Consider the following 13,229-nt stretch of genomic DNA (forward strand, 5'->3'; position numbering starts at 1 on the left):
TTCAATCTGTTCAAGTTCTTCATCCATTGCCTTGACCTAGCATTCATCTTTGCATGCCTCTTTTACATTTTATGGTTCAGTGGAGGAGAGTAATGCCAAATAGCTTGAGGCTTCTGCAATAGTTCTTCTTGTTTGTATACCTGCCTCTTTCTGCCCCAAAATTTGAGATTCTGGATGATTCTTCTGAACGTACCTGGATGGAGTTTTATCTTCTATCCTTGTCTGTTCTTCTGGTGCCTCTTGAGCTTCTTCTTCATCATAAGTCTGATTAGATGTTGAAGGATAGTCCTCATCATCTTCGAAATATTCGGAATTCACTTGCCTAGGAATATTTCCTTCTTCATCAACCACTACATCAATGCTGTCAACAATTCTTCCAAGTCTTTTTTTGTAACACTTATATGCTTTGCTATGGGGAGAATAACCAAGGAGAATGCGTTCATCTGCTCTAGGTTCAAACTTGCCAAGGTTTTCATCATTACTTTTAATATCGCATTTGCTTCCAAAAATTTTGAAATATTTTACCGAAGGAGTCTCACCATACCAAAGCTCATGAGGAGTTTGAGTGCTGTTCACCCGGACATTTGTCTTGTTGAGAATAACAACTACAGCAAATGCGGATTCACCCCAGAAGGTTGCGAGAGTTCCAGACTCATCAAGCATTGCACGAGCCATTTGTTGAACCGTTTTGTTCATCCTTTCCACTACTCCATTTTGCTGAGGAGTCCTAACTGTAGAGAATTCCCTTCTTATTCCATTTTCTTCACAAAAATCGAAAAATTCATTCGAGGTAAATTCTCCTCCTCAATCAGACTTGAGGCATTTGATTCTGTGATCTTATTTGTTCTCCACCAAGGCTTTGAATGATTTGAAATTTTCAAAGGCTTCTTCTTTGTGCTTCATAAGTCCTATCCAACACATCCTAGAATAGTCATAAATGAATAATATAAAGTATTCTTCTCCTCGAGGTGACCTTTTCCTAGTTGGACCACATACATCAGTATGGACAAGTTCAAGCGGCTTGATGGTTGATCCTTCCTTCTCAGGGAAGTTAGTTCTAGTTTGCTTACCAAATTGACATGATTTGCATATTGTATTGTCTGGGATTCTGATGTCTGGAAGACTAGGAACTGCCTGGTATTTGCATGCTTTCCTTATCTGTGAGAAACTAAGATGCCCCAATCTTTTGTGCCATAGCTAGTGTTCATCATTCTTGCTCAGATAGCATTGATGTTGTCCTTCTTTGAATATGTATAAATTATTTGAAGTCCTTACGCCTTTGATCACTGTTTTTCCTGTATCAAGATCACGAACACTACATCCATTTGATCGAAATATTACCTCAGTTCCTTGATCACACATCTGGCTGACACTTAATAGATTATGCTTTAAGCCATCAACATACACGACATTTCCAGCTTTGACCCTTTCTTTCAACTGAACAGAACCTTTACCTTTTATGAGAGCAGGGGTGTCATTTCCAAAAGAAACCTTCTTCTCCTTCTCTAAGGCACTATATGACTGAAGTTTTTCTTTATCACATGTCATATGTTTCGAAGAGCCACTGTCGATGTACCATTGATTTTCCTGCCCTTCCGCATATAAGGCTATATCACATCTTTTTGGTTGGGGTTCTTTTATTCTCCATGATTTGGCACTTGAGGCTTGCTCCTTCTAAGTTGTCTGTCGAAACCTGCTCCTGCATTCAGAATCTTCATGACCGAAATTGTTACAAAGAGAACATTCTATTTCATTTTCAAGAGCAAAGAAGTTGTTGTAGGTCCTTTACATGATCCCAGACATACTCCTTTGTTTATGAGCTTCTCTAGTCATGATTGTCTTATAGGCAACACATTGATTTGCTTTGTGACCAAAGTTATGACAAGAAAAACATTGGCCATTGAAGAAATTCCTGTGATTATCAAATTTTCCAGCCAAATGATTGTAGTTTCTATTGACATCCATTCTTGAGGCAAATTGAGAAGGTTTTACCTGTGGCTGGTTGTAGCTTCTGTTTGTCCTTAAAGTAGATTGCCCCTGATTTACCTAGTAGTCTTTGTTCATTCTTGAGGTAAATTGTTCCTGATTTACCTGGTGATTTCCATTGCGTCTTTGTTCACTTCTCCTTGCAACATCAAGATAACTCTTGGAAGTAGATGGTTTCTGCGCTTGAGTTGTTTCTTCATTATATCCCAGACCTGTCTTGATTAGTGGAGAGCACTGTACTTTGATAATCTCATCTAAGGTGTTAGATCCTTTAACAAATCTAAGATTAAGAGCTTTTGTTTTCTCAATCTTTTTTCTCAGTCCCACAATTTCACATTCTAACTTTTCATGATGTTTTTCTTTTTCAGCAAGTTGGAATTGTAGAGTATCTATGATCACATTCTTCTCTTCTAAACAAATTTTGAGTCTAGAAATCTCTTCATAAAGACTTTCTTCATCTATAGCATCCACAAAATCCTCATATTCAAAAGCCATTAAAAGTTTATATTTATTACCTTGTTCATCTTCGTCACTATTTGAAAGTCCATCACTATCTTCATGAGTGTAATAGCTTTTCTTATTTACATTTTGTTTCTTGTTCCATCTAACAGGTTCCTTACCCTTGTCAATCTTATCCTTATGAGGACATTTGGCAGCATAGTGACCGACTCTTCCACAAGCACAACATTTGAAAGGTAACTTACCTCTAAATCTTCCAGTACCCCGTTGAAGGTTCTTGACAAAATTTGATTCTTCCTCTTCTTCTAACATGTGTCCTGACTCATAGTAATCTCCTTTGACTGAAGCCTTGAAAACAGCTTCTCTCCTGTATGATGGTCCTCCTTTCCTCATTTCATAAGCAGTTAGAATTTCGTGCAGCTGTGACATGGTAAGGTTTCGTAGATTCTCTTTTTCTTCTATTGCAGAAACTTTAGATTCAAACTTAGGGGACAAAGATCTTAGAACCTTTTCAACCACAACAGCCTCTTTTATTTCTTCACCCAAGTTTTTCATACAATTAAGAATCTCATCTACACGAAGGAAATAGTTAGCCACACTTTCATCATTATGCATTCTGAGATTTTCATACTGAATTCTGAGGGTTTGAAGTTTTGCTCATTTTACCTGTTCATCTCCTTCATATCTCAGAACAATATTGTCCCATATTTCTTTTGCGGATTTATACTACATAAACTTGACGAATTCTGATTGAGATAGACATCCTAATAGAGTATTGATAGCCTTTGCATTTGTTTCATATTGCTTCTTACCAGCCGGATCTGTAGGAGTTGCTGAAGGAAAAGTGTACCCTGTATCTATGATATCCCAGACTTCTGTACCAAGAGATTGAAGATAGGCTGTAACTCTTACCTTCCAATAGACGAAGTTGGTCCCATAAAAAATTGGTGGCCTGATTGATGCTTCTCTCTCGTAGTTTCTCATGATGATAGATCTTCCTTCAAGCAATCAAGCTACTTCTGAAGGACCTGCTCTGATACCAATTGTTGGAAATATACCCAGATCATATACGCTACTTCAGTTATATAAAACAGCGTATATATGCAACTACAGAGAAGGAAACCCGCGTATACAATGTAGACTTATAATTTAATTTATCTTACAGATGTTGATCATTAATCTGTGTATCAGAATCAAATAAACAGTAACTAGAAATAGTAAAACAGAGCTGAAGACAATCACACACAAGAACACAAGATATAAGGTGGAAACCCAATGTGGGTGAAAACCACCTGCTTCAATTCGTCTCTATCTTCTTTTAATTTGAAACTTCTTCTTACAATGTAATGGTGCAGTCCTTTACCAGTATGTAGGTTGCAACCTGCAAAGAGCTACAACCCTCTCTCGTTCTCCAGCTTCTCCTGGAAGGGAGCTACAACCCCCTTTGCTCTTGCACTAGCCAAGATACTAGTACGTAGGTGCTGACCTACTAAAGGCTACAACCTTCTCTTTCTTCCAGGGACCACGTTTCATAAATTTTCAGACTGGATCCATGAACATCAATCAATCATTAAGAATTTTTGCATCAAACAATCTCCTTTTACCAATTAGAACTGAATCAAGTAGATACTTCTCTGACAGCTGTACCCAAAGCATAGTAACAGTAACCACACACCAAATTCTGAACCCAGAACACTGCAACAATAAACAGAAGCAGCTAGAACCCAACTCAAGAGATGTATGCTACTTCAATAACCTGAAACCTGCGTGCATACGCTTCTATGTTTGGACCAACCTGCGTATACGCTGTTTTTATTCACTGAACCAGCGTGTATACGCGCCTTCGATTCACTGAACCTGCATACAAATCTATAAAGGATAATTCACTCTTTCAAATATTCAGACACTAATTAACCCAGATTATCAGATTTATAGATCAAGCATGCGCCACATATAACAGATCAAAATCATACAAAGATACTATTATTCAAGCCTTAAGATTATGACCCATCAATAGAACTTATCCTTCTCTTTGCGCTAAGGTTCATCCTTCATTCAGATCTAGATCTGCACCATAACTCCAATCACCAATATTTTAGATCTAGCACTGATTAGATATTCAATTAATTTAGATGATCCTTTGCCAAATGATCTCCTTCTTCTTTTATAGTCTTAGGCCTTTCACAATACCACGGTCCAAAACCATAATAAAACAATACCATTGACCCAATACTTGGGATCAACACTTTTGATGAGATACCATGGTCCAAAACCATAGGTTCAAATACCAAGGACTAAATACCACGGACCAACAGTAAGTTCTCCAACATATAAGCGCTTTTCCTTACGTGAAAGTGTGTGTATATGCATACGCGCCTTTGTAACGTCAAACCCGCGTGTATACGCATCTTCGTCTAGGTGAACCTGTGTATATATCTTTCCTTCATTATGAGAGCCTGTACTGAGATCTGTCACCAAAGCGAGTTGCCATTAAGGACAACACCTGTGCCATAGCTTGTCATCAAGGACAACACCTATGCCATAGCTCTAAATCAGTGCCACAATGCCAACATCTCTTAGTCATCACACAAGCAGAAGCACTAGAGTCAAGCATGCAGTTATATAACTCATAATTATTAACAAGAAAAGTAATGAAAAAAGGAGAATTCCCTTTGTTATCAGATTCCATACTTTGCAAATACATGGGAGCATCCTGGTAGAAAGGCTCATGAGTTTCCTCTTGAGTTGCATTCACCTCGGTACTGTCAATAACACTTAGTAACTTGCCCTTCTGAGAGGGGATCTTCACTATTTCAGTGACAGGAACCAAAACTTTAGAGTTATTAAACCAACCTCCTAAATCATATTCATACCAGAAGCTAATCTGAGGTTAAGACTTCGAGAATTGACTTGATTATCATTTCGACTTTTTCTCTGATAGATTAGCCCCTTGTCCTTAGCAATTTCAAGAACTCACTTACGAGGAGGCTCCTCACTAGAAAGTTTAACCAAGACATCAATTTATTGACCAAAATTATTTATACTGTATGAAGATGTGAAAGGTCTGACGGGTTAGCTATTTGCCTTGACCTCTTCCCAATTCTCTTGCAATAGATGATATTTTTTACCAACCACATTTATCTGATTATTTTTCCCAAGCATCTCCTAATGCATGATTCTCTTGATAACAGGACAAGTGGCTTCTTCATAAAGTTCATCACATGCTCTATAATAAGGCGGGGTCTCCTCCACAAGATTATTCATTTCAAGAGGGTGAGGAGGCATTTTCTCACTAGGATGACCTTTCTTTTGCCAATTATTTCAATTATTATTATTATTTTGACCCCTAGGTTGATGATATTGCAATTGACCTCTTTCCATTTGAATCAACCTAGACTCTAATGTAGTTATTTCTTTAGCATGATCAGCAATCATCCTAGCTTGATTTAACTCCATATTTTCCAACTTCTTAAGCAGTTTTTGCATAGGTTCTTCTTCGAATTCCTTTTCTTTTCCTTTAGTTTCTTTTAATTTAACAGTAGATCTATTAAACCAAGGAATTTTAGATTTTCCAGAAGCCTTCTTATATTTTTCCAGCTCTAAAGCTATGAAGCCTTGTAGTCAACAGGCTTGGACCTTCTTAGCTCATAAGAAGTGTCAGGAATGAAAGCATCGAGATCATATTATAGAAGCATTTTTTTCAGTTGGTTTGTAATCAGTAGATATCTCTTTAAGAATACCATTAAACCTTCTATTAAATTCTTCACATGTCTCATTTTCTTTCTTTTTAATGACGTTGCTAGCTTCTGCTAAAAATCGATCTTCTTTCTTATCACCAAATTTTTCTCTAAAAGTATCAAGGAGGGAATCAAATGAATCAATTCTATGATCATGCCTATCCCTAAACCAATCCATAGCATCCTGTTCAAGGGTCAAGATAAAGGATTTCATTTTCACATCCTCATAATTATGAGCATTAGCGAATTTAGCCCACCGAGTCTAAAAAACATATAAATGATTTTTAAAAGTGACTGCATTATTTTCTTGGAAAGTAGGCAACTTGTCTATACCAATATTAGGAAGGTTATGGGGATAACCATGGATGTTAGCAAAGTTAAGAGGATAATAGATTTCCATGATGTTTGGAAGGGGAGGATTCAAGAAGAGTGAATGGATTTCACAGAGAGCTTCCCGGTCGAGATTGTCAAGGAGTGTACGAGAAGAGAGCTGGTGTAATCTAGCTCTGAGAGCCCTTTCAGGATTCGGAGTAGGATTAGCCAAGCTACTTGGGTTCCTCCTAATATACACCCCTGTAGAAGATCCAGGAAGTGGAGTCGCCACCCGGACAAAAATCTAACTTAGACATAGAAGATGATATGATGAAATTGAGATGAAGATGAATGGGTGAAGATGAAAGGATCAAATGATGAGAAGAGATTGAGAGGACCAAGGACAGAAAAACTTTGTCCCCAGAAATGATGCCAAAAAATGTTGTCGCACAAAGTGTCTGTGCACCACGACAACACTCAGAGTAAGGGATGTCACTCTTATCCTTACTCACTCTGTTTAGACTCTTTCCTAGACAAGTCAAGGGGGGTAGTCTCTAGGGTGAATGAATGAGGGTAGCCTGTAGAACATAGGCTCTAGGAGACTTAAAGCTCTAGGAGACTTAAGGATGAACAACTTGTAGAATATAGAACAAGTCCTAGTTAACTGAGATGGATAGATCAAACAATTAATACAAATAAGACACAACCATAAGATAGAAATTATTATAGACCGGTGCCTTAATATTCAATTAGCCATAAAGTAAATGAGAACAAGTTATCCAGAGCAATTTATAATGTGATGAAAGTGACGATCATGAACGATTAAATGTAAATGCCCAAAGATTTATCATGCAATATATTCTAAATACTGTGAAGAATTAACTGCTAAGCAATGATTCTATATTTAAAATGATTTTCTTCAATAACCCAAATCTAGAATTTATCTTTCTCTTATAGTCAATCTTTAGATATTATTCTAAAACATTAATCACACTTGACAATAGAGAAATCACTACCACAAAATTTAAAATTTTACACTTAACACACAAAAAGGCACCAAGGAATTTTAGATTAGAATTTAATTATCCTTAGCTAAATTTTTAATATGTTAAGCTTATGAAAGAAATTTAATGTGGCAATTAAATTTTTTAATGTGACCAAAGATAAAAATCAAAAGACCTTGATTAAATTTAAATTTTTAATGAGCCGTAAGCCATATAAAATAATAATTTTTTTAAATGTGAGAGTGTTAGATTCTTATTTTGATTTATTTCATTCACATTTCCAATGTCACCAATTTTTTGCTTTTTATTTTTTAGATTTTTAATGTTTTTTTAGATATTTTTTAAATGTTTTAAAAAAAAGTCAAAATAACAAAAAAAAATCAAAACACAAATCAAAATCATAAGTTAAAATAAAAAATGTAAAACAAAACAATTAAAATTAAATCCAAATAAAACAAATTGAAAAGTCAAAAACAAAAAATAAATACAATAAAATTTAATTAAGTGAATCCTAACCTAAACTAACATAAACAAATGAAATCAAAATTAAAACCTAACCCTAACTCATACACGAAACATAATACAAATGAATAAAAAAGAATCACATTGTTTTGTTTGTTTGCAGGTCTGGCTGTGTATGGGAGCGAGGAGCTTTGGCAACACGTCAAAGGCAGTGAAGGGAGAGATGGCAAGTCGAGGAGCCACGGAGAAAGCAAGGTTGTGACAGGAGATGGAGATACAATGAGCAATGAGCAGGGATGACAACGCTTGGATAGGGAGGAAAGAACCGCGGGCTGAGGATTAGACACAGGTAGAGGACTGCTGCAAGAATGGAGGACAGTGCAAAAGAAGCAGGAAAAGGAGAAACGTAGGCAGAGGAGGAGTCGTGATGCAGATGAAAGACAGTTTAGGCAACGACAGATGGAAGGAATATTGCAAAAAAAATGAAAAAACATCAGGCAACAAAATTAAATTCGAAATTTTTCTAGAGTAAAAACGCAGCAAAAAAGCTAGAAAATGTAGTAAGAGACAACAACAAAATTTTGAGAGGCTTCCAGCAGAAAAATGGTAGCCCAAAACTAAAAAAAAATTCCCATAAATTTTTTATTTAAAAATTCTTTTGCTTCAGATTTGTCTTTAAAACACTTATAAAGTCTCCATATTTAAATCTCAAAACCCTCGGACTGTAAATTTTTTGAATAATATCCCTGTAAAGTGATATTGAGGCTAGATCTTACCCTCCGGGGCCTAGATTTGGCTTCAAACAAAAATTATCTTTCAGATCTACAGTTGCGAAAAAAGAAAAACAAAACACCCAGAAACGATATACACAATGATGAAATTAAAAACCCAGTTGAATAATTATAATAATTACAAGTTGAAGAATCTAAGTAGTCAGATCTATCATTATGCCACATAGAAATTGTTTTTTTTTTTTTTTTTTAAAGGAGGTGCTAACTCAAAACCCTCATGCATCAATAAAACAAAAAATCTTATGATAAGCCCGAGATTAATTTAGTTGGGATCTTCAGGAAACAAAATCAAGATTTCCATGCAAAACTCAATCTAGCCATCAAAAATAGAGCGAGAAAATAATGATAAAATTCGGACAAATAGAGATACCTACTATTACGTTCAAAATTTAGATTATTATTCAAACCCCAACAATTGAGCAAGATACATGTACTCAAATCACTCTTTAGAAGCTATCATTAATGGCTTTATAAAAAATCATGGATGAAAATAAAACATCTTACAGTATTCACATGAAGAGTAACACCAATAGAATTTAAATCCAAAGTCTTTCTTTATTATCCAAAAAAAGGTTACACCGTAGCTTCTTATTAAGCACAAGACTCGGAGATTGGATAGATCAACTGACAAATGACCTCCTATTTAAAGATAAATCCTCCAACGGCTAGTTTGAGTGATCCTCATTAAAAAAATCTCGAGAGTTGATGAAGATCAAAATTTCTTTTAATCTCATCCATCGAAATATTTAGTTTTTGAGGAAATTCAAAATTTCATTTAAATGCATTTTAATTAACTCAAAATAGGATTTTTGAGTGAAACTCCCCAAAAATTTGACTTTGACTTAACCCCCAGGTATCAAAGGTTTAAAATTTTTCAAAATAATTAATTTACCTTAGTCCCGGGACCTTTTAAAATTTAATTTTTTAGGACCGGCGAATTTTTCCTTTGGAAAAATTAAATTTACCTAGGACCTAGAATTAATTAAATTTTTGGTTTAGGATTTTAATTAATTTTGGGCCAGAAAATTAAATTAATTAACCTATGAGGGGATAAATTATTTTTCCAACCCTCAAAACACTTTACATCATGATTGTCATATTTTTTACATCATAATGGAAAAACCCATTTGTAATAGACCCTAACTGTTATGAAACCAACTCACAAAAAGATAGAAAAGATAGATCAACGCCTTAGAATTCAGCCTCTTCGAGGGGGAAACTTCCTTTACATTACACAAATGAATGATTATTTTATGATTCAAATGACAAAACCTCCTTTCTATATATACGAATCTAAGAAGTCACAATATAACCCAGTCGACCTAACAATAATAATATAAAGGCACAAAAATAACAATAGAGGGATTCTAAGGGGCACAGTAATAACAATATGGGGACAATAGGAGCACAACAATATTAATAAGGGATACAACTACAATAGTAATGGGGTAATCACTAGTATTATAGGGACCTAACATGCCCCTCTCCTTAAAAAAAGTGTTGTCCTCAATGCTTGAGTAGTTCTGGATGCTTCTGCATAAAATTCTCATCCTCCCACATGGAATCTTCAGCGGATAAGTTCTTCCACTTGATGAGATACTCCGAAATTGATTGATTTCGTAGCTGTCGAGTTCTTGTTTCTGTGACTGCTGCCGGTTCCAATATAATTTTTCCTTCCTTGTAAAGTTCTAGCAATATTGTTTGAACTGGGAGCTTGTCACCTATAACCTTCTTTAAACATGAAACATGGAAAACTGGGTGCACTCGAGAAGCTGCAGGAAGCTCCAATTTGTATGCCATAGTACCAATCTTTTGCAACACCTTGTACATACCATAATACTTTGTTGATAATTTATTATCCTTCTTAGCTTGCTTGAGGGACATTTGTTTATATGGTTGTAGCCGTAGGAATACCCAATCACCTACATCAAAACTTCTTTCGCTGCAATGTTGATCTACTTGTTGTTTCATTCTATTCTGCGCGAACATGAGGTTATCCTTTAAGAGTTGGAGGACTTGTTGTTGATGCCCGATGTGATGTTCCACTGCTTGAACCTTAGAATTTTCTCTTAAATATGATGTGATGGATGGTGGCTAATATCCACAAAGTGCCATAAATGGGGTCATTTTTGTTGTTGTATGGAAGGAAGTGTTATACCACCATTCAGCCAAAGGCAACCGTTTGACCCATTGTGTTTGTTTATCAGATACAAAGCAACGAAGATATCCTTCCAAACATTTGTTTACTATCTTAGTTTGCCCATCAGATTGAAGATGATAAGATGATCTATGAGCTAACTGAGTACTGAGACAAGAAAATAATTCTGTCCAAAAATTTCCAGTGAAAATGGGATCCCTGTCACTTACAATAATCTTTGGGTTTGCATGTAGCTTTTGAATTGTTTCCATAAATGCAATAGAAACTGTACTAGCTTTAAATGGATGTGATAATGCACAAAAGTGTGAATACTTGGTAAGTCTGTCAACTACCACCATGATGACACTCTTTCCCTCAGACTTGGGTAAACCTGTGATAAAATCCATTGAAACCTCCTCCCAATGTTGGTTTCGAATGGATAAAGGCTGTAATAGACCCGGGGTCTTAATTGTTTCAACTTTATTTTGTTGGCAAACCAAACATTCCACCACAAAATTTTGAATATCTGATTTAAGGCCATCCCAAAAAATTCCTTCTTAACTCTGTGGTAAGTTTTTAAAAATCTTGAGTTCCCTCCTAAGGGAGAAGTGTGCAATTCCATAAGAATCTTTTGTTTGAGTTGGGAATTCTTACAAAGGTATAAGCGATTTTTGTACCATAACGAATCATTTTGCTAGCTAAATGTATCTGATGTACTGGAATCTTGTTGTAACTTTCGAATAAGTGCCCACACTTCTTCATCATTCTTCCATTCCTCCCTTGCTTCATTTATGTAATCCAACTGGATAATATAAATGTCGCACAACAATGCTTCCACATCCTCATCCTTTCTTGAGAGTGCATTTGCCACCACATTTTGATTCCCTTTTTTGTAGATGATTTCAAAGTCATAACCCAACATCTTTGTGACCCACTTTTGTTTCTCTTCAGAGGATAATCTTTGTTCTAAAAAGTATTTAAGGCTATCATGATCCGTTTTTACCTTGAAGTGTCTTCCCATTAGGTAGGGTTGCCATTTCTTAAGTGCATGTAGTATTGCCAACATTTCCTTCTCATAAATAGCTTTGTGTAAAAACTTTCCCTTGATTGGATGACTTTCAAAAGAAATGGGTCTTTCATCTTGCATTAAAACAGCACCAATTCCATTTCCTGAAGCATCACATTCCACAATAAAGGTTTTTGTGAAGTCCGGTGTAGCTAATACCAATGCTTGGCACATTGCCTCTTTAAGATGTTCAAAGGCCCTTATTGCTTCTGGAGTCCATGAAAATGCATCTTTCTTCAATAATGTTGTTAGAGGTGCTGCTATTCTCCCATAATTCTTAACAAACTTACGATAATACCCTGTCAACCCAAGAAATCCTCGCAGATGCTTTATGGATGTGGGGATTTTCCATTCCCTAATGGCTTTTCTTTTGCTAGGGTCTACCTTAACTCCTTCATGAGATATAATATGACCCAGATATTCCACCTCTTGTACTCCAAAGAAACATTTGGATCTTTTTGCATATAGTTGTTTCTACTCCAATAGTTGTAGCACCCTGCCAACATGTTCAACATGATCCTTCCAAGACTTGCTGTAGATTAGTATATCATCAAAAAATACTAACACTAATTTTCTAAGGAAGAGTTTGAAAATGGAATTCATCAAACCTTGAAATGTAGAAGGTGCATTGGTAAGGCCAAAAGGCATGACCAAAAATTCATAATGACCCTCATGAGTTCTAAATGTTGTTTTTGGAATGTCTTTAGTCTTCATTCTGATTTGATGATATCCTGAACGAAGATCCAACTTGGTGAAGTAAATTGATCCATGCAATTCATCCAGTAATTCATCAATGACAGGAATGAGAAAATTATCTTTAATAGTGAGCTTGTTGAGCTCCCTATAATCCGGACACATGCGCCATGATCCATCCTTCTTGTGCACCAATACTACTGGAGCAGAGAAAGAACTTTGACTAGGTTGAATTATACCGGCCTCTAGCATTTCTGCAACCATACATTCAATTTCACTCTTTTGGGCATAAGGATATCTGTACAGCCTGATGTTTTGAGGAACACTTCTTGGAATCAGATGAATAGCATGATCATGATCACGAATAGGTGGGAGACCTTTGGGAGGCTCAAATACCTTGGAATGATTGTCCAAGACTTTTTGGAGATCTGGAGAAATAGATGATTTCGATGTGGAAACATCTAGTGAACATAATTGTGCAATTACACCTCTTTGTTCCTTTTTTAGAAGCTTTGTCATACCGTTAGAGCTGATTATCTTTCCCGGTTTCCCTGCAATACCCCTTAATTCAAATTCCTTTCC

General features: G+C 35.9%; 1 protein-coding gene across 1 annotated transcript in view; it reads left to right on the forward strand.

Annotated features, from left to right (window-relative positions):
• The window catches only part of LOC149262528 (UDP-glucose 6-dehydrogenase 5), a 234,392-nt gene that overhangs the window by 188,947 nt on the left and 32,216 nt on the right, over nt 1–13,229 (forward strand). The gene's annotated exons all lie outside the window — the stretch shown is intronic.

This window comes from Pinus tabuliformis, chromosome 6, assembly GCF_031772625.1.
Source record: "Pinus tabuliformis cultivar Carrire ecotype Pingquan chromosome 6, CPIR1, whole genome shotgun sequence".
NCBI classification, from domain to species: Eukaryota; Viridiplantae; Streptophyta; class Pinopsida; order Pinales; family Pinaceae; genus Pinus; species Pinus tabuliformis.